General features: G+C 41.4%; 1 protein-coding gene across 1 annotated transcript in view; it reads left to right on the plus strand.

The window, feature by feature from the left end:
• The first annotated feature begins 19,589 nt into the window (after window positions 1-19,589).
• ITPRID1 (ITPR interacting domain containing 1) overlaps window positions 19,590-22,084 on the plus strand; it is a 47,644-nt gene continuing 45,149 nt past the window's right edge. Inside the window, 1 exon segment of the mRNA XM_030007695.1 lies at window positions 19,590-19,804. The gene's annotated coding sequence lies outside the window, so the exon portion shown is untranslated.

The following is a 22,084-nucleotide window of genomic DNA, read 5'->3' on the forward strand; positions in this document are numbered from 1 at the left end:
TATATTCTGCTTTACCTGTAAAGGTTGGATTAATCACTACCAAAAAAGCGTGCTGTCAGTCTCAAAGAAATGAGAAGCACTTTGCTAGTTCCAGATCCTGTTATTGTTACACAAGCTGCTCCCTTCATCAGTGGGTCTGACCTCTGTTGTCAGCACCACAATCTTTTATGAGCTGAAAATTAAAGGCGCAGAGCTGTGCGCAATGCAGTGATCTGGTATCACTGTAAGGGGTCGCAGAAATCTCTTCTTTGAACGTGCCTTTTTATAAGCAACTGCTTTTTGACTGGAATGAAAATCGTAAGTTTGGCTGGAGTTTTCTGAACTCTTAAAAGCAAGACAAAAATAAGGAAAGTCAAACTTGCTGTTATACAAAAACTTATTTTAGATTAAAATTGCCTTGGGTTTGCAAAACTATTATTTTACTGAAAGCATTTTTTTGCATTATAAAAATACAAATAATCTTTAGGGAAATTTAGGAAAGCAGAAGAAATATTAGATATTGTAGGTTGAATTTTTAAAATTCAACTGCAAATGCCAGAGCATCTTCATTCTGAAGTGCCTTGATACCACAGACTTCAGGAACCTTGCTAAAGCTTTTTGGACCATTAGATGTGCAATATTCACAGATTTGTTTTTCCTAGAAAAAAACGGATGCAACAAGTTAGTCCCTGGTTACCCCTGTTACAGGGGTATATATATATATTTAAAGGACTGTTTATTAGGAAGAATGAGAGGGTATGGTACATGGGGGAAAGGTAGTAGGAAAGCTAGTACTCTGTTGTACTTATGTTTTGGGTTTGTGTGGCGGGGTTTTGGTAGTGGGGGAGGGGCTGCAGGGTTGGGTCCTGTGCGAAGCTGCTAGAAGCTTCCCCAGCTCCAAGTTGGACCCGCCTCTGGCCAAGGCCGAGCCCATCAGCGACAGTGGTAGCGCCTCTGGGAGAACAGATTTAAGAAGGGAAACCCGCAGTGAGTAGTGGGATTGGAATGCAAGAAAAACCCCTGTGCAGACAAGGTCAGTGAAGAAGGAGGGGAGGAGGTGCGCCGGAGGAGGAGATGCCCCTGCAGCCTGTGGTGAGACGGCAGGCTGTCCCCCACCCCGCACCAGCCCGTGGAGGGGGGCGGGGGAGCAGATGCCCACCCGCAGCCCGGGGACGACCCCATGCTGGAGCAGCAGGATAACCACGAAGGTGGCTGTGACTCCATGGGAAAGCCCATGCTGCAGCAGTCTGTGCCTGAAGGACTGCAGCCCATGGGAAGGACCCATGCTGGGGCAGTTCGTGAAGGACTGTCTCCCATGGGAGGGACCCCACGCTGGAGCAGGGGAAGAGTGAGGAGTCCTCCCCCTGAGGAGGAAGGAGCGGCAGAGACAACATGTGATGAACTGACCCCAACCCCCATTCCCCCTCCCCCTGCGCCGCTGGAGGGGAGGAGGTAGAGAAAATCAGGAGTAGAATTGAGCCGGGAAGGAGGGAGGGGTCGGGGGAAGGTGTTCTAGGGTTTGGTTTTACTTCTCATTATCCTTGTTTTGATTTGATTGGTAACAAATTAAATTGATTTTGTATTTTCCCCAAGTTGAGTCTGGGTTTTGCTTGTGACCATAAGTGGTGAGTGATCCCTCCCTGTCCTTGTCTCAACCCACGAGCTTTTTGTTATATTTTTTCCTCTTCATCCCACCCGGGGGGACCGGGTGGAAGTGAGCAAGCGGCTTCATGGTGCTTTGTTGCCGCCTGGGCTTAAACCGCAGCAACTTCCAAAATATCTGAAGAGACTTGCAGCCCTCAAAGTCTTACAGGTTCTTCCCTCCCTGATTTAAATGTCATACTCCATGCTGAATATGTTTAGATGCTACGGTCACTGACTACCTTGTAGACTACAGTAATTAATCTAGTAATGCTCCCCTTGGTGTGGATGACACAATTGGAAATCTGTCCAGGTAGAGACAATTATGTAGAAGCAGAGAAACATAATTCTTCTGTCCCTGAAGTGACACAGTACTTATCTGTCACTGTTCCTATGTTTCTTCTTAGGAGAGTTAGCAACCATTTCAGTTTCTCTCATTTTATTTACTTTCAAGTCATGATTAGATTAGAGAATTCTGTTGCTGCCTCCTTCCCTTAAAATCCAGGAAACCAGAGCTGAGCTGATTCACTTTTTAAAGATCATTTAATTACCTTAATGAGTTTGCTTGATTTTTCAAATCTCCCGTGAAGTCATAGGCAGAAGTTGAAATGGTTTTATTTGCCTTGGAGAAAATGTAAGCCACTTGCTTAGTACAAAGTGGATATGTGTGTAATACCAAAGCATACACAGCCTCCTCTGTCCACAGCAATGATGCAGAGGCTCCCATACTGTCGGTAGCACCTGGTGATGTGCACATATAAAAATCTAGTTTGTAGACGGAAATGCCCCAGATTTTCAGCAATGCTAAGTATTTTGAACCTGAAGCAGAGAGGAAGTGAAGGGGTGTAATATCCTGCCAGAACATGAACATGTTGTGCAAAACTATCCAGGCAAATATGAATATTTGGGATGGTCAGCTCTGGGCAATTTGCTCCTGGATAAGCTTTATTTTTGATCCTCTGAAAAATAGATTCTCTATTCTTCAGAAAGGATGGGAAGATGATGGGCCTTAGAAGGACTATGTGCAAAGTCTTGCCCTGCTCCAGACTTCCCAGGTGGTCTGAAGCAGGTTATTTTATCTTCTCTGAGACTTTTTGGTCCACCTGCCTAAGAAAAACATAGTGCATAAAGATAAATCCATCAGAGGTTGCGGGGTGCTCAGAAGCTGTTATAATGGTGATGACGTGTACTAAAACTATTGCAGAAATCAGTGCAACTGGCCAAGGGTTATGCATAATCTCCATACCCTTCAGGTAGGTAGGTTAACTTTGGATAAAGATTTCTTGTCCAGTTTCTGAAGCAACTAGGTACCAGTGGGTCTCTCTATGCTTGCATGCTTTAAGACTTTGCTACCTCTCCAGGCTTTTTGAATTAAAAGAGAGAGTTGTTTTGCATTTAGGACTAGGAAGTATCCTATCTGCTAGTGAGGCACATAGCAGATATGGAGCTGCTGTGCAATCACTTAAAATACCGATCTATAACAATTTTGGAAATCCCATAAATAATCTTATCTGTGAGACAAAATACAGTATCAGTCTGCTGAGACACAAAATTTCCCTGCATGTAGACATTACCCTAGCTGAACAGGGGCATACTGGATAACCAAGCAGGAAATCAACTCGGTGGATATAGATAAACATCTTCCCAGCAAATATTTGGGGGCAGTTATCAAATATCGTTCTGTGCTCAGGCTCCCAACTGAGGCTGTTTTGCAAAAGACGAAAAGGGCATGAGTGATTAACCAGTGATTTTTTTTTTTTTTTTTTCTCCTGTAGCAGGAGCAAACGGCAGGGGCTGAGCAGTGTCAGAAGAGTCTCCAAGCCACGTGGGGCCATGTGAGAGCATGGCACCCCAAGGGAAAAGGCTGACCCAAGGCAGGCAAGCTGAGAAAGCCCTTTTAGTGGGCTCCTGTGTTTCCCTGAAGATGAAACTTCTGTGAGGCCAGTAACACGGCCATCGTTAGCATTTTTTAGAGAGCAAGGAAGGAAAGGCACACAGTCAAGCACTGCAATGCCTGCTTTGCCTGTTTCCCTGCCTCCTGGCCTGCTGAATTATTTGGGTGTGGAAAGGAGGAGCTCCAAGCTGGGGTGATGGTCACCTTATGTCCCTTTACTCTGCTGTGCTGGGTTGCTGCACGTGGGACCACCAGCAGCCAGGCCTGGCGCTTGGGTCTGCCAAAATCCCTTGCTGTAAGGCTTCTGTAGTACCAGATATGCAATGTAGGACATAAAGCAACTCCTCTTTTTCTCTTTCTTTATTCTGTTTCATCTTGTCTGAGGAAATAAAAGACTGCATTTCAAGTGCAATAAAGTACTTAAGCGTGTATTCACAACAGCTTTACATATTTAATAAATGCATTTCACAATGTTTTTGATGCTTTAGCCTGTCGCAGTAATAACACTTTTAATAATGTTTTCTTCTTTTGTATTTCAATGCTGGCCCTTCCTGTCTTGATCACAATTAGAGAAAATAAGGGTAAGAAATAGAAAACAATCAAATACAATCTTTTATACTTCCCCAAAGGTCTGTGATCTGATTTATTTCAAGTTCAAATAAAAGTTTGTGTCATTTCTTATTTAACAGCATTGTTTTCTTTCTCTGAATTAATTTATCCTAGAGGCAGAATTGTCTTTGGATCTTTCTCTATTGCTTTTTAATCTGCTGGTAGAACTTAAAATACTCCAGTGATGCACTGGTTTTTTGAACAGTTGCTGGTAGTTTAGAGGTCTACTGAGTGTAACCTCTTTGGTCTCTGGAATTAATGAATGTTCACACTTTGTTTGATCTCTTTGTATCCAGGTTGGACTAAGTGATGACCATACTTCTGATACAAAAAATGCATTTACTTTGGTATTTAAAGTCCATGTCTAATCATGCAGTGAAGTGCTGAACAGACGCAGGGCATAGAGGGAACTAATCAAACTGTGGGAACTGCATTTTAACAAGAGAGACCCTAACACGTTTCCTGAACAGAAATACTTGCACATGCACTGCCCAGTAAGCATACAGTATTTGGGGAACATCAGATATGTTGCATGTGTGCAGACAGTCTTTGTGGTAAACACCGGATGAATCAGGTGTATCCTGAAAATAACAGATTCAGTATACCTGGACTATAAGATTTATCCATACTTGCTCATTTCTCTTTGCCAGGCACATATTAGGACAAAAATTTATTTATATTTCACCCAGCAGGAGAAGACGTGTCTGAGGGACCCTGAAAACAGAGTAACTTTATGCAAACACCAGGTGTAGGTTTTTTGTTTGCAGAGAATTTAACTACTTCAGGGTGACACTTGAGATTGTTTATTGAGTGAAAGTGCCTTTCCCATCTTGGATGAAAGCAACAAAATCACCATGTGGAGACAAGTGAGAAATGATAAGAGGCTTTGTTTGTGCTGCTCCACTCCATGCACCTAGAATTGTATCTGTGCAGCTTTAAAATTTAATTTAACATCTTTTTAACTCAGAACAAATGTCAAATGAAAAATGACTGGCATCCTTACTGAAAACGTAGGATGTAGCAGCCAGAAAGAGTTTCTGCAAATCTTTTGTGTAAATGGTGGCACTGCTATAGCTGGCATTGCTATATGAATTATTGAGACGCTTGCTGGTAAGTGGTAGAGATGTTTTGACTCCTCTACAGGCATTTGGCAATAAGCCTTATGACTTCCATATATTGCAGATGATAAGGTCTAATATTATACACACAATACAAGCAAGTACTGTGGTCAGCTGAATCCACAGACTGGGGAAATTAAGATACTAAGGAGTATTTATTTACCTGTCTTGTGACCTTTGAGATATATCTCTCCACCTTTGCAAATAGCACTCTGCAAGGAAAAATGTATATTTTACAGGTCAGGTTTTAGTTTTAAAAAGCATGCTGATATGAAATGTCTGCCATAGTATTAGGGAATCATGATCTTGAAACCTCTCATAGCTGTACCAGTCATTGCTTTCCTTACTGTCTGCTACCAGTTAAACCTGTATCCTAGTTATGCCATCAGAGTGGACAGAGCAAGTTCAGGTAGGTTGCACACAGCTGCAGAGTTTGAGTTCACTTGTCAGAAACTGCTGGTACTCGTGTTTGCCAACCAATGTGCTTTGGTTTTTTTTATCTAAGTTCAGTGGTTTGTGATCCATGAGCAATCAGCCTGTTGTGTGCTGCCCTAAAAGTATGGCATCCTGCAAGGACCCCACGTTGACGCAGCAATGCTGTAACAAGCACCTCATTTAGCACAAGATGGGAGCTTTCTTCCCCAAACCTCCTCCCAGAGAAGGATGTGTGGGTCATGCTCCAGCTGTGAACAAGCTCAGACCTGGCCAGGACAGGCCACTACAGCCCCAGAGGAGATGTGGAGGTGTCACAGGCTGTGCTTAGAAGAGCCTTGCAGCAGGATGGGGACAGTTATCAAGGCACCTGCTTGTAAGTTGGACCTTGAAATGCAAGAAAAAAGAAATTTTCTGCTCCAGTGAGCTTGTGTTTGGAGGCAAGACATTTCTCCTGAGGAAGAGGAAGCAGAAGGACCATGTTGGCTGGTGAGACAACTGACTGTTGTAGGCAGAGCTGGAAAGGCAGGATGAGCGTTTCTAGAGTTTCCTCCCATGAATTAGAAATGCAGAGGGAAAAAATAAAGTTGTTCTCCCACTAAATTTTTTTATCCCAGAAGAAAACAAGAGAATCATACTCTCCTTGCTGTACTTCAGTCCTTCAAAATGGTTTCTGTACCAAATAAGTACTTCAGGTGAAGTTACTGGTTCCAGACAGTATTAGTCCCTTAGGATTCTGGTGTACTTCAAGGTAAATATGTTGTTAGTACTTAATATCCTGGTTTGTTGCATTCAATAAGTCTTCGGCAGCTATGGTAGCTTTCCAAACTCTTTAAAAAGAGGTGTTCCTCTATGTGTATGAGAGCACGAGGCGTGGGATGCATCCCATCTCACTCCAGCTGTCTGGAGTGCAAATTTCTGTGCCTGAGCTAGTGAGCCTGGCTCCCTTTGCAGCCAGTCATTTGGACAAATGAATCCCATTCTAGATGTCTAAGTTTCATGGATGTAATCTTCCTTTTAGATTTCATGTAAGCAAGATTGGTGGTTTTTATTTTTGGTATTCCACTCTTCCCGTTTTTTAACTCTGTCACTAGGTAAACCCTCTCTCCTATCAGAAACTTGGTACTCCCATACGCTGTTACTTGCAAGAAAAGGTTTGTACTGATTTAGTTTATAAGTGCACTAACAGTACTTTATATGTACTAGCTGAAATGCATTTACCATATTTCTAATTCTTAAAGAGCTCAAATATTTGTTTGTATTGATGGATGAGTGAAAACTATAGATCTTTTTTTGCCCTCTAATTCCCCACAGTTTGGGGGAGAAAAGGCAAGCAGTTATGCTGCTTAACTTTTGGAAGTTTTACGCCTCTACTTTCAGCACAACCTGTAGTGTAGATGTTGTCAAGTCCTTTGCAGTCTTTGTGACAAAAGGCAGTTTTTAATGAGACATTTGCTAGAACAAAGCGAGGTAGTTGTGTGAATGTGGAACAGGAGATATTGTGATGGGATTTGTTTGGGAACGTGGCACCAGATTGGAGGAAGATGACCTCCCATTTGAGGTATCATCACTTTCTCTTTTTCTTGATCTTCTCCTGTTCTCCCCAAGCATTCAGAAACCATGAGTCAAGCCTCAGAAAAACACCATGAAAAGGAATGGAAAATAACTGACTTGGCATGCTTTTCATTTGTTCTTTCACTGTTGATTTTGCAAATTTTTTTTGTAATGAGGACCATAAACTCACTTTCTGTTCTTAATGAGCAGCTTTGATTCTTAAAGATTCTCGTGACTCCAGTAGCTGGAGCTTTAGGAATAATATTGTGATACATTCATTATAATTGTGATATATTCATGGGAGCTAGAAGCTGTGAAATAGATCTGGAGCTGAAAGTGTAGGAGTGAGCTTCCACTTTCTCTAGGTACTTTGGGTTAGTCAACCTGTAGCCTCCTTCCCTTGGGGAGTTTCCTGGGTCAGGGATGCAGCATAGCTTCCTTGCCACTCACCTCACTGCTGTTGCATCCAAGTCCGGCTCTTGGTTTGAGGTTTTCCTGCAATGTCCTCCCCCACAGTGGTTCTAGAGGATCTCTTTTCTTGGCTGCACAATCAAAAAGTCCAGGGCTCCCTCTGTGGTGGGAGCTCAGGCAGCCCAGAAAGGGCAGAAATACCGCTTCCAGTTTGAAATGTACACACATTAAGCGGTGATCTCCGAGCAGCAGTGGGACTTGTAATCATCATTTCTTCTGTGCCATGGTGACCATTTACATTTTGTGAAAAAGGGTCCCTACAGAATTAATTTTCAGCATTGGGGAAATATGGGCAGCTTTTTATAGTTTGATAATAATTTATCAGCCTCTCTCCTGCAGTCCTTTGCTGGCTGACTGCTCTAAAAGCACACAATCAACAAGAGAGCAGTGAACAGAAATATTTTCAAGAGCAGATGGGATGTACCTTCAAAAACCAGGATTGTCCCAGTGAAACTGGGACATCTGGCAACCCTAAAAAAACCCAAACTAGATGAAATAAAAATTATGAGATGGAGGAGCAGAAAAATATGTCTTTGCATTGATTAGCAGGCAAAGTAATTAATCTCCTTCAACTCCCCTTTCGGTCCTTGGTGTAAAACAAGGAGAAATAGGGATATTATTGCTTTGCCAAGCATTAATTCCTGTGTAGTGATTGCTGAGCAGTGTTTTCAGACTTAGAAGGGATATTTCACATCCTTTACTCCATCTTTCCTGTTGCCCCCAATAACAGTCTTTGTGGCATTTATAAACACAACCTGTCCCTTGCTATGTTTGTTGCTGGGCCTAATGCAAAGTTTTCCCATTGTCTTTCAGGCGCTTTGGATCAAACTCAAGCCAAACTTTGCTGAGCGTGTTATTGTGCAAGACATCGGCCTGTCCACAGTCCAGTTTGCAATTGACTTTCTGACCTGGGACTGCTTTATAACAAGTCAACATATATTGGCCTTCTCAAAATGCCAGACAGACAAAGGAGCATCATCTCTGCAGTTTCACGTGCATCATCTAGTCCCACAGTAGGTTTTGGGTAGGAAGTTAATCAAAATGCTGAGTGTGAAAGACAGGGACAATTGATCTGTCAGTTCAAGAAAATCGTATATCTTGCTAGAAAAATGTGCTAGAACTCCAAATGAACTATAAAATTATGTTCCCTGCAATGTAACAATTTAGAAATTATTCCTATGTATTTAGAAGATAGTATGTGCTTATAGCATTTACAGGGTCTAGTGCAGTAGGATCCCCGCCATTGTTGGAGTGGGGGAAAAAATCATGCGATGTTACAGATGACAAGCTCTGTGGGAATGTTAACAATACTGGTTTTGTACTGTGTTTCTTCAGCAGATAGCACAATATATCCATAGTGGAAACTTGTAGTTTCAGTAAAGGGAAAAACTGAATAGTAGAGAGGTGTTTGGACAGTGAGTGCAGGTATTTTAATGGCAGTGTGACAACGTAGAGGGAAATATTTTTCTAAGCATCTTGTCACCCATAAGATGACAAGACAACCCAAAAAATCAAAGCTCCTTGATATCCAGCATAGGTGTGTTTCCCAGTATGATTATACGAGGAATAGTTACTATCAACTCTCCTTTCATACAGGTCTGCTTATCTGAATCATTGTGTTATTCTCAATGTTCATTTCGGACAATTGCACACTTTATTTCCCATTTCCCTTTGTTTCTATTTTTAATTTGTTACAGTACAACACTTTAATGCTTTTTTCAGGTTCATGCCATAGCTGTACCTAACAGGTATTTCTTAAACTTTTTTTTTTTTTTTAATTCCAGGTTCCTTTTCTAAATAACACCTCTTACCTTTGCTAAAGCTAAAAACCTAAAATGCACCCCCTTCCTAAAACTCAAATGTCAGTATGTATTAGTTCATAGTTTTATCTTCAGGTGAATGGTATTGATGTGTACGTCCTTATGAACACAGCACGTTTGTCAGAGACACCCCTCAATGAAAGCCGTACCACTGAGGCAGTGTGTGTGAGGGTGGGATTTGGCCTGCTGGGAAGGGAGTCACATATGATGCTGGTAGACACGAGAAAGAAAAGGGAGAAAACAGGTGGCTCCCATTTTCCCACTGCATTTTTACTGACACTTACACGAAGTCTGAGTGTTGCATAGGCAAGTTGTTCCCAGACAAATGCAATTGCTCAGGAAAAATATTTAGGCCATCAGGGTTGCTTAAATTGACCAATCCCATATGCACAAGAAATGTGAAAGCAGGGGTTTTGTTGATATTTCACAGCACAGACTGAATCTGTTTGATCAAATTAAGAGCATTTGCTTAAGCTTTTTAACATTCTTTATATCCCACCCCAGATTACTTGCTTTGATGAAGAATACCCTGGGCATCGGGGACTGTTTTTAAGATGTTCCCTTAGATAAAAAGACAGAGCTTTTTATGAGCTCCTTAACTCATTCTAGAGTGAAAATGACCTCTGCTGGTGGAAATTTGCACATCTGATCAATTAATCAAGTATTATCCAGGTATTTTCATAAACATTTGGGTCCAAATGCTGTTGCCCTGCTTTCTCAGTGTATTTTATTGCAGTGATCTTCTAAGGGGAACTGGAATATTTCAGAGATGCTGTATGTTAGAAGATTGTCAGCTATCTTCAGTAGCAAAAAGATACAGGCCCAAGGAATATTAGGGAGGATGTCACAAATGCTGAAATACTAAGGAAAAGACAGAGTGACCCCAAAATATTTGTTGTTATGTACAGCATTTTGACTGTGGCACTCATTCCTGTGGCATCCTCTCCTTAAAAATAATAAACAGACTCCTAGCAAGGATAAAATTAGATCACATAACTGATAGTAGAATCATTTTACTCCTTTCTGTATGGAAGATGGATTTGATAAGGAAGAAGATTGTTATTCTGCACTTACTAATAGAGTCTGTCTTTCTAATCTTTCTATAGGATCCAAAAGGTTTATGGTCTGAATCATGTTTATAAAATACATAATTTTCTATCTCCTTTTCCATCTCCTCCTATAAAGGCCACTTAGTGAATGATAACAACCAACAAACTTTGCGTAGACACTGGTATTAATCTGTATGCAGGCATGGAGAAATAGAAAATTATGGCCATATAGATTTCCTGGATTATGGCAGTTTTGCAAATGTTACCTAAAGTCACAATACTTTTTTCCAGACACCAGCTTACTCTTTTCTATGCTAATGTCCACACTCTTTTGTTATTGACAAAGATCTGAATGTGATCAAGAAAAAAAGGGGGGGATTAACCCAATTTTTGTAGTTGCTGAGCAATGTTTGCCAGTTGTAACACAGTAGCAGAGTGGGAAAACATGATGTGAAAACACTGGAGTGTTTTTCTAAATGTGCTTGCTTAAAAACAATTAAAAAAAAAAAAAAACACATTAAAAAAAAAATCCCAGCTTGTGAAAGCTTCATTCTCATAAGAATCTCAATTGCAACATAACCCATTTTTCACTGGGGAAAGAAAGTTCTTCAGAAACTTTCCAACCAGACGTCTCTAGGGAGCGTGCGGTCACAGGACAGGACAGGGCAGGCCCAGTCATTCATATGCTATTTTCCCAAATTGTCTTTAGCACTCTGACTTGGAGTCTCCCATGTGACAAAAGGGGGCAGAAAAGACATGGCAAGAGCCCAGAATGAGCTCTTTGTGCCATGGGTTGCAAGAGAAGACATATTTGTTGTTTCCCCATCCAGATTTGTTCTTTGTCAACTTTCTGGCTAACTTCACAGAGAATGCTGGAAAAATCTACTTTTAGCACTTTCTTCTAATTTTGTACACTCCCCGTACATACCCATAGAAAAGCAGACACATGCAAGCATGCAAATAGATCCTTCCTCATTAATGACTGTCCTGTTGAAAAATGTTCTCTTTTTTTTGCCTAGTATTCTAGAAATAGCTCTGAGAGGAATAGTTTCACTTCAGTGTCACAGGTCATAACCAAACTTTTAGTTTTTATTTATACAGAAGGCATCTGTGGCTTTAAATCTCTGAGGAAGAAGCTGAGCTATTTGATTTTTTTTTTTTTTTACAGGAGATGGAGAAGGAAAATTTAAAAATATTATTGTTGAAAAGTTGACAGAGAATCTACCACTGAAGACCTGAGTCCAGCTTGCTTAATTTCCAGCATAAGTCTCTCTTTATCAGAAAAACAGTGGAAGCTGTGCTTAATTCTAAGCACATGCTTTGCTGCTTCTGAGCCTAGGCTCTGGCTGGTTGCTCTGGGTTCAGTGGGGTCGCACTGAGATAAGGAGGGAAATCTGGCCATTGAGGTGTTTGTGCAGATCCACTCTGTCTACTGAAAATATAACCTCAGATTTGTTGGGCAATCCCACATCCCTTGCAGTGGGCAAGACTGAGTCCCCCCGTAATGAATGAGCAACTTAATACCTGGTCTTTGGGATAGTCCCCTCCTGTGGCTCGTATGGAGCTAAGGTGACAAGTATGTGCCTTTCATCCTCTACTGAGGGCCACAACAAAGTATATCCACTCTGAAGTCCCAGCCAAGGCATTCTTTATAGAAAGCGAAAGACTACATGGAGAGAAGGATGTGAATGTGCTGTGGTTTCCCACCAAACGCAGAACATTTACCTGCAAACCTGAGGAGCTGCTTACCACTGCTTGGCAATCATAATCATCATATTGTGTCTCTCAGAAACTTATAACATTTGTTCCTGAAAGAGAGACATGTCTTTTATCAGGACATGACTCTCCTTAAAGTAGTTTGAGATTGAGGGAGGAGCAGGGAAAGGAATTAGAGATAAAGCTGGCTAGAACATTTTTTGATGTTTTCTACATTAAAAATGTTGATTTGCCACAATGAGAACATTTTATAGAAATAGTTCCTCTTGACCAGCTCTTGACCTGAAACTGTTTATGATAGCCTTTCTTCTGGACTTGTACAAAATCTGCCATTATAGCATTTTCATCACAAGATTTTTTTTCTTTCCCATCCGAAAAGTTTTTTTAAATAGAAGTGGAGTTTATTAAAATATGTATTTTCAAATTAAATTATAACAATAAAACTAGTTCATTTTATATTACTAAAATAGAAACATTTAATGGGTTTGAAAGAGTTTGTAAAATTTCAGTTGGTACTTTTGGGGAAAAAGGGGGACAGTATTAAATAAGAATGGTGGAAAGATCAGAAATCTAAACAAAATCAAAAGATTTTGTATATGGGGAAAGTTTAGAGAAAACTGAGAATGCCATTTGATGCAGCAGTTGCATACTAGAGGGTGAGATGTTGTCTTTGAAACCCAGCTTCTGAGTCCTGATTAAAATCATCATGAAAGGGTGTTTTTGTATGTTCAATAAATTGTGTTCATCGTAATGATAAATTGCATCACACTGGCTGTCACAAAGACATTGGGATACGGTGTTTGACTTGGTTAAAAAGCTGTGGGAAAGAAGCTGGTTTATTTCTGTTGGCCTCTTTAATTTGATATTTCTCACTTCACCTCTTTAGTACAACGGTCCACTGAATGCTCTGAAAATAAAGGGAGGACAAGTGCAGATAAATTGCTAATCCAGGCTGGGTGATGTTTTCCCTCTTAAAGAGGCCTGGATTTCACTAGGGAAAATAACATAATTTTTTGAGGGTGAATTTGCTATATGAACAACATGCAACACAACTTTATGTTTCGAGACATCCCTGCAGGCTCTGCTGGGCATCTTGCTGCATCATGCTGCATCTTGCAGCAATACCAACTCGTGTTGTTAAACTTTTTTATCTCTAGTAAAATGCCATGCAATAGTGCAAACTAGTTAGCACTGTACACCAGGAGTTTGATGGAGCTCAGTGCAACTCTGTAGTGCTTATATTATTTCCAGTTTTGTACATCTATCTTCAAGTGTGAGTGAGCAGGGATAGCAAATGGACTGAAGTTACACGTGAAACCAGTGAACTGGTTTTGGACTTCCTCACTGATGAGGTGGGAAGCCAAAAAGCGTAGGAGAAGATTGGGAGGAAGAAAGGGGACAGGATAAATTACACTGATGAACTAATGCGTTATTTATGTGTATTCACACATGATAAGTAGCTCCCTTGCAGAAGCTCATACAGAGCTCCAGATTGGATTCCTAGGTTTTTCCTTGTCTCAGTATTGGCTTAGTTAACCTACTTGACTACAGTTTCATGATCTGGCTATTTCATGAAGCCCATCCAGTATGAACTTTGAGCTTTCAATACACATGGAGGAAGACATTATGAAGACTTTTCTGGTCAGGATTCCTGGTCAAAGGGCTGCTCAAGGGTATCCTTTCCTTCACAAGTGTTGCTTTCTGAGTTTGTAGCATGTTCTTGCAGAGGAAATGTTTCATCCCCACTGAGGACTGACTGTAGATCACTACAGGGAATATATAATATTAATGTGTAAAGTGGTATGCATACCTTAATATGCATGTGAGAGGTTGCTAGAGTTCCTATTTTACAAGGAGTGAAGTGTAGAGACAGACACTTGCCCAAAATACTTAGTGGAAGTCAGAGACTGAGCCAGACTGAGAATATGAGTTTTGCCCCAGGTGATACCCATGCTAGCTGGTCTGCCTAATATCTCTGGTGTACTGAGGCTATTGAAATTGTCCTTGCCCCCAGCTGAAATGGCACACCCTGCAGCAGCTGCATGTTTGGGAATATTGTGCTGCTGAAAGTAGCTTTGCAAGGTTGGATTTGTTGTTTGTCAGGCTGTTTATTTATTTTTTCCAAGTCTGATGAGAGCAGCTTTGTAGGCTTTGGCTGTGTTGTTATTTTCATTAGTTTTCAAGTGCTGAGTTTGTTTTTGTTAGCTCGCCTGTTTGTTCTAAAAGTCTTGTTTGTTCTTGGGATTGATGTTTGAGAGCGCTTTGTGTCATTTCCATGAGTCGTGAAGGCACCAGGAATTTTTATTGTTCTGATGAGCTCTGTGGTCACCACCATCCCCGGGCACCTGAATGACAATTGGGCTGCCTGGCTTCTTGCAGACATCTGGACCCTCACACCTATAGAAGATGTTGTGGACTGACCACATTAAGGCAGTCCAGTTTTAGATGTCCTTGGGACCTCTTCCCAGCCTGTGTCTGCCTCAACCCACAGGGTTGCCCAGAGTATTTTGCATTCATGTACGACTGTGCACAGACAGGTTGGCTTGTGGCATCAACAGGGCAGCAGCCCTCACAACGGGTCTCACTGGCCCTAAAATCTGCACCACATTCACTTCCCACACCACTTTAAGAAAAAACTCAACAATACAAAACTTCCTGAACACATCTATTCTTGAAAACACTTATGTGACACAGAGTAGACAAAGCATATTTGAAAAACAGGTTTCTTTTTGGCTTGAATGGGTGGGGATTATGAAAATATCAGCCCAGGTTAGGCAAATGTTTGTCCTCCCTCCTTTAGGACCAGGAAAGCTGCGGGAGATTTTCAGAGCTGCCGAGCTGAGATGGGAGAGCTGCTGGAGACTCTCTCTCACCTGTCCCTCCTCTGGCTTCTGAAGGAGTGTTAGAGCATGCTCTGCAGTACCTGTGCTGGCCCAGGTAAGCCTTATATACTTTCCCTTATTCTTTATTGAAGCTGCATTTGTATTGTAAGTTGACAGACAAGTACTGCTGGCAGAAGGGTGATGCCAAGGGAAGTATCTCTGGAGGACAAAAGTCCTTTTCTGCTGTTCCACTGTGTGCAAACGCATCCAATAGAGAGGGAAAGTGTGTCTAACACAGCACAACTGTGTCTCGTACTATATTACTCCATGTGCATGGGACGATGGCTTTACCAGGGGCTAAAGCTTGAAGCTTACGTCACTGAGTAATTAAATATACAGTGTCTAATGATACCACTATCTAAGATATTGAGCCATGTAGTTTTATTGGTGCGTATAAAGTCAGATTAAGTTATTGACTTATCAACTATACTCTTTGTTTTCTCAGACATAGAGATAAGATTAGCGATCGTTTAAATGACATGTCTGACTAAGGGACATAAAATCTGGCCTACAACACAGAAGATTACATATACTTACAGTTGTGTCCCCTCCCTGCCCCGAGTATGCAAAGCATAGTCTCATCAACACAGAAAAGTAAAATGTTTGCCCTCAGGGTTTCCTGTGGCAGTTCACAGATGGGGAAAATTAATGTTCATGACAGCTAACAGTCTGATGTGGATGAAGCCTTAACCAAATTCTCAGTGGGTAATTTTCAGTTGACTTTTGTAGTCTCAGAACTGGACCTGAAGTGACTATAAGTTAAATTGGGAGTAATTTTGGGCAAAACCTGTCTACTTCCATATGAAAGAAAAATCAGTTGAAACTTTGTACTGCAGAAAGAAAGAAGGGAGTAATTACAGTTAAACACTTGTCAGAGCAATTTTGGTGAATGTGTAGTATCTCTAATCTGAGACAGGAGGTCAGCCTCATCTGATTTCTTTCCTTATACACTGACACATACCAAGCATGCTGGCTTCTGACTGAAGTCAGCCAGTCTGCTTGTGAACTAACCTAAACCTATCCGAATCTGTCCCAAAATCATGGCAAAACCAGGTATGACTAGCTGCAAGCAAGTAGTATCAGTGTTTGCTTCTCCATGTTAGGACATTACTGAGATATTAGTGAAATGCATACCCATCCCATAATCAGTACTGGCTTTTTGAACTGTTATCAAATAAGAAGTCTGAGCTCATATGTAAGGGCGAGGTAGGGATATAAAGGTTGGTGAGGACCAGATTCCACTTGAACAGTATTGCTATAAATGGCCACAAATGTAAAAATAGTTTGCACTGATGCTACACTTTGAAATGAGCCCTGTAAGAATGACATTGCAAGGGCCAATACACTTAACTATTGCTGTATCCTTTATGACTTAAAGATCCTAGTTTTACTGAGAAGAAAAAACAAATGTTCTAAATTTCAGTTCTGCAAATTTAGCCTTGTCCATAAGAGTCAGGGTGAGTTATTCCTGGCTCTGACAATGCTAAAAATAAAAATAGCAGGCCTTCTACCTCTTCTGGAATATCTGTCTGTAACTCCCTTGAAACCAGTGGAAATAGCAGGATATCTACCATTTATAGATTCAGCATTACATATAGAATTTGCGGTCCTGCTGATGTGAGGAGGCAGGGAATACTGCTTTTCCCATCCCTCTTGTGGTTGTGCAGGATTAATAGAATTAAAGCAACAAAATGTTTTTTACTAAAATAAACAGAGGACTGAACACACAGAGGGAACAGACCTATTGATTGGAGGACTGAGTCCAAACTTATTTTCAGACATAAAAGGAAACAGTGCTTTTCATAGATTATTCACACTGAGTCATTTTGTCATTCAAGAGACTTACCATCCCGCCTGCCTCACTACATCTTTACTGGCCGGTGTACTAATTTTTAAAGAAATGCCAAGAAAACTGTTTCCTAATCAATTTTGTTGCAGAGGAAGGGAAGGATCTTACAGGGCAGGAGGATGGGACTAAAAGTAAATGAAATGCTAAGTTCAGTTTTCAAGGAGACCTATGTATGGTCAGGATTTACGTTTGCTTTCGCCTGACAAGACAGGCTGGCACTGGTGTTTTCTACACTTTGCTGTTGCTGCTGCACAGAGCGTCTGGAAGAGCACTAAGAGCAGCCCATGGGCGACGCGTCCCCACTCTGCACTGCTGCAAGGGGAGGCTGAGGACTTGAAGTCCTGCAGAGCTGTCAGAGGCATATGGAGAGAGCTGCCAGTCCAGGTATTTGCTCCATTTCAAGTCCCACCCTCCTCCCTCTCCCTTCTTGCCCTGCTTCACGGGCTGGTGCAGAGAGGGAGGAGAAAAGAGTAGACCCAGGGCTTTATTTCATTGCCAGATGCTCTGAAAGGGAAAAGACTGAAGTGTGTGCATATGAAGTTCAATGTGCTTACACAGGCACCACGAGACTGGGGCAGTATTTCTGTGTTTAACACTTGCCTCCTACCCTGTTCCTCTCCCCAGCTGCACGTTCACTGAAAGACCTGACAAAATCTGTCCCATCAGTAGTTAACTTAGCAATAGGGCTGCTGGAAATGACTGAAATAATCCTCAGGGTACGTGAAGGTCTTAGTCTGGTGATGTTGCTCTGTGCCTCTAAAACAGGTCTCAAGGGCACAGATTACCGTGGGCGTCTGAGTGGGAGTTCAAGGGGCGTGCTGAGGTGGGACACCAGAGCAAAGAGGTAACTTAACCCTTTTGCTAAGCACCCTGTTCTTTGCTCATGGTGTTTGCTCAGGGACACAGCGGAGGTGGGCTTGAGCTCCCCATGAGCACAGTGTTAGAAAATGCATTCAGGGCTAGGTGTGGAGCCAGCTGCTTGCTTTAGAAGAAAGGGAAAAGGCAAACACATCTGGGCCTCATGCTTCTCTCACTCGCAGACACCAGCAGGAAACAAATCTGCTGATGTCATTGGAATTATATTGGTGCAAAGCTACCATTCTGTGAACCCTTTGGTGGGCAACTGAAGGGTTGGTGGTCCTAATTATCCCCCTGTATCCACAGAGAATGGTGGTGTAAGGACAGAGGGAGGTCTGGCTGCACCCTCCTTATCAAAGGAAAGCTACTTAGATGGTGCTGGTGCCCTGTCACCAGTTGTGGGCCACTCTTCTGAAGTGGGAAGCCAAGAAGACTATCCTGGAATGATATAGCTGCCCTGGCCCCATCAGAGATGTGCGTAGTCCAGTGCTGTGGGGGAAACAATGTTTTTGCCAGACGTCTGATCTACTGTTCTAGTTAATCCGTGCCTAAGATCCCTTGGAAAGAAAACCCTTGATTCATGGATGTGGGCTAACCGTTTGGGATCCAGTTCTTTTTTCTCTCAAACCAACGACAATTTGGCCATTTCTATCCATAGAAGCAGGGTCATACAATTTGTATTCCATGTCAGTTGAAATAAAAATGATGTGTGCATATATATCTGGCAGAGCTTAAAGCAATAAAAAAGAACTACTGACAATCTAGCAATCTAATAGACAAACAATCATCTGCAATTTGTTTTAGGGAAACAAGACAATTTCCCTCTTCACTATTAACTGTATTGTGGTGGTTCCCACTAGGTTTGCTTAGGGGACTGTTCATCTTGCTCATTTAACTGGATTTTGTGTAAAATTAAGGTACTTTATACAGTACTTCTGCAGAATGAAGAGGACACTCAGCTACATAAAAACTGTTGCATAAAAGCCCAGCAACCAGAAGACTTCGCCACTTCCTATTCCATTCCAGTGTTTGTGGAAATCACTTATTCCAGATTACCAACATTTTGATTCAGCTCTAGTACTCCAGGGGGAAAAGCTGGAAAGCTAAATTATCGCCATACCTATCTGTTAGCTATTTCACACTAGGTGCCACAAGAAATGCCATTTGTTCTGCAGATGTGCATGATTCCACCTCTTCCTTCTTCATCTGAAATGCGACATCCCTTACCCTAGTTCTTTTGGTACCAAGTGCAGACCCAAAGCTGGTGGTTGTTTTACTTGTGATCAGTCACAAGGAAGAACCTGGGACACTCTGTGGCCAGAATATCAAGTTGGGTGTCCTTCACTGCTCCTGGTTGTTTGCAATGCAAATGGGAAGCTTTGTCTCACATAGTGCCATATCCATGGTAACCAAATGAAGACAAGTTTGCATTACTTCCTTAGTAAAGTGTAATCTTTCCCCTGGTACATGTGCCAAAGAGGCATACGGAGTTAAAGGGACAGCAGTATATTTCTTGGAAATGGAAGCAACCAAAGCAACTTCTGCTTTTTTTTTCTTCACCCCCCCCCCCCCCCCCCCCCCCAGTTTCAGTTATCACTGCCCTTACTCCTCCACCCTCTCTTTCCCATCTTGCCTTTTCTGGAGTCCCCATTGTTAAAAACTAGGCTAGTCCTGATTTCTGCTTTCCTTTTGCTAAGCAAACAATCATCCTCCCAAACCGTCAACTTAAACACCAGTTCTTGGCAAACAGCCTTTCCTTGCCCTTCTTGGTATCTTCAAAAAAAAAAAAAAATAATGGGGGTGGAAAAGCAAGCCAAGAACACCAGTTGTTGTCCTCCAGTTTTTAGACTTTGGGTCTGTGGCAGAGCAGAGGCGCAGATGCACCAGCCTGCAACTATTCCATTATATAAACAGCTGGATCAAGGCATACAGGTTGGAGCTTATCAATTTTTTTCATTATAGTGGTTAAAAATTTTAAAAAGCCTTTTTTTTTCTCTTTGATCTGTAAGATATGATGTGGGAAATAATTTTTTTTATTTATTTCTGGTTTTAATTCTAGTTAAAAGAGCTTAATTCCAGATTTAAAGAGCTTTGATTTTTTCATAGCTTCATAGGCTGTCTCTTTTGACCAGCCAGGGTACGTTTTTTAGCAAAGGGACCAGACTCAAACTGAGTGTACTGCAAAATTGTTGCTGTTGTTACTGTTTTCACTGTTGTTGTTTTCTTTCCTTGTTTGTGACAACCTGTGTACTGAATTTATGCACTTTCCCATCTGTATCTGGGAGGCTTAAAATACAACTTTTTCCCACTTCAGCACAGTCTTATGCTTTTTCAAATGGAAACATCTTTAGCTATTGTTATTTAGCATTATCTGTAATGTTTCTTCTCAGTTAAGAGTGAGCTCACATTGTGATTAAAATGCAGCACGATGATACCATCAGCTTCCAATGCCGTTATTCACAGTGAGCAACACTGATTGTCTCAACTCGCCCTAGGACTTCTACTTTGAAAAGAGCAGAACAGTTGATACTGTGGTCTCTGAACAGGAATTTTACCAAAGGCTTCACACAGAGAGAACCCTACCCAAATTTATATTTACCAACATATGAGAAGGCTTGAAGTGTTATTACAGTTTTCACTACCTGGCACACCTCCAGAAAAGCTTCATTCCCTGGAGTCACTTCACTTGTGAGTTTTCACATGGATCTTCCAGGATTGCTTTGAATATCAAACCAAGTGTCCTTCATTTCTTTCAATGCAAATTGCAGGCATGCTGAAGAGACAAAATGAATTAATATCTTCCTACAGCAGCTATGATTTCAGTGTGCTTAACAACTTGAACGTTGATGGGCAGGGAAAGGGGACCTCAACTTCATTTAGCTGCCCAAAGTCAGGTCCTAAAGTTAAAGACTGAAAAGGTGTTCGTCATCTCCTTTCGATTCTGAGTAAGACAGACAGAAAACAAGAGTCCAATTGTTTTCTGCCTGAGGGCACTGTGCTAGTTGCATCTTTCTTGTTTACTTGAGCAGAGATGGGTAGAAAGATACCGTGAGCTTTCTCCCTGATGAAGCTGCCATACAAAGTGTAGCTGAGCCAGGATGCAAACACAACTGTATCACATAAATGACTCCACAGTAATAGTATGAAGGATCTTTGTTGTTTTCCTCCCATTCTTTTCTTTTTTTACTGGTTACCTAAATGCAGCAATTGATTCAGAAACTATATATATGAGTTCATAGAGTTGATAATAGAAAAACTTCTCATCCTAGCTATGGGATCTGAAAAAAGTATGTTTTTTTCCCTATTCATTCCATGTTGCAAAAGCATACTTAGTGTTCTGCTGTTATGCCGAAACAGCCCAGTCACCATAAATATGCTCAAATACTTTTCTCTATGGATATGGAATGTTTTGGAATTTAAAGGCCTTCCTGACTAAAAGTATCTGAGATTTGCTGCTACCTCCTAATTCATGTCTGTATAACTGCAAGTTTATTTGCGTATTTCTCAATATTAAAGTTAACCGTGGGCTGTCTACTCGAGTATTGTGGTGCACCTGGATATGGAGATGTTTGCATTCATAAACGTCTAAAGAAAGTAGATAAATATTAACCAAGTGTGATTGGGTAATCACTTGACAAATGGAAAGGGAAGAGTAATATTAACAGTGCTATCCAGTAGGTATCATACAGTGTGAGGAATATGGTGTGAAGCTGATGAAGTTCAAGATCCTGTTTCACTGAAACAAACACACTTTACTATAGTTGGTGGCAAGGAGAATGGTTCTGTTAAATGCTGGCAACTGAAGTGAGACAAATCTGTCTGGGAACCTGCCATAATCTGTTTATGTGTTTTTCAATTTTTAGAAACTTTTCATTTCTTGCATTCTGTAGTAAAGAGCTGGTATAAATTTCTCACTGATGCAGAGTCCTCAATTTCTACCTTGAAACCTCCTTGGAGGGGAGGGGGAGCAGAAAAAAAAAAAAAAAAAAAAAAAAGAGATTTCCAAGATGTTCTCAGTGTGTTATCAAATGAACAAAACACACAGAACATGGAAACCAGCCAGTCATTCATTCCATCGACAGATTTGCAGAGCTAAATTTGCTTCTGGAGAGCAGTTAGAAATTAAAACACACAGATGATGAGTGGTGCTGGCACCCAAACTGTGATCAAGAGGACACTCTTGTCTGAAAAGATGTACCCTATCAGATTAAT

This window comes from Aquila chrysaetos, chromosome 3 (assembly GCF_900496995.4).
Source record: "Aquila chrysaetos chrysaetos chromosome 3, bAquChr1.4, whole genome shotgun sequence".
Lineage (NCBI taxonomy): Eukaryota > Metazoa > Chordata > Aves > Accipitriformes > Accipitridae > Aquila > Aquila chrysaetos.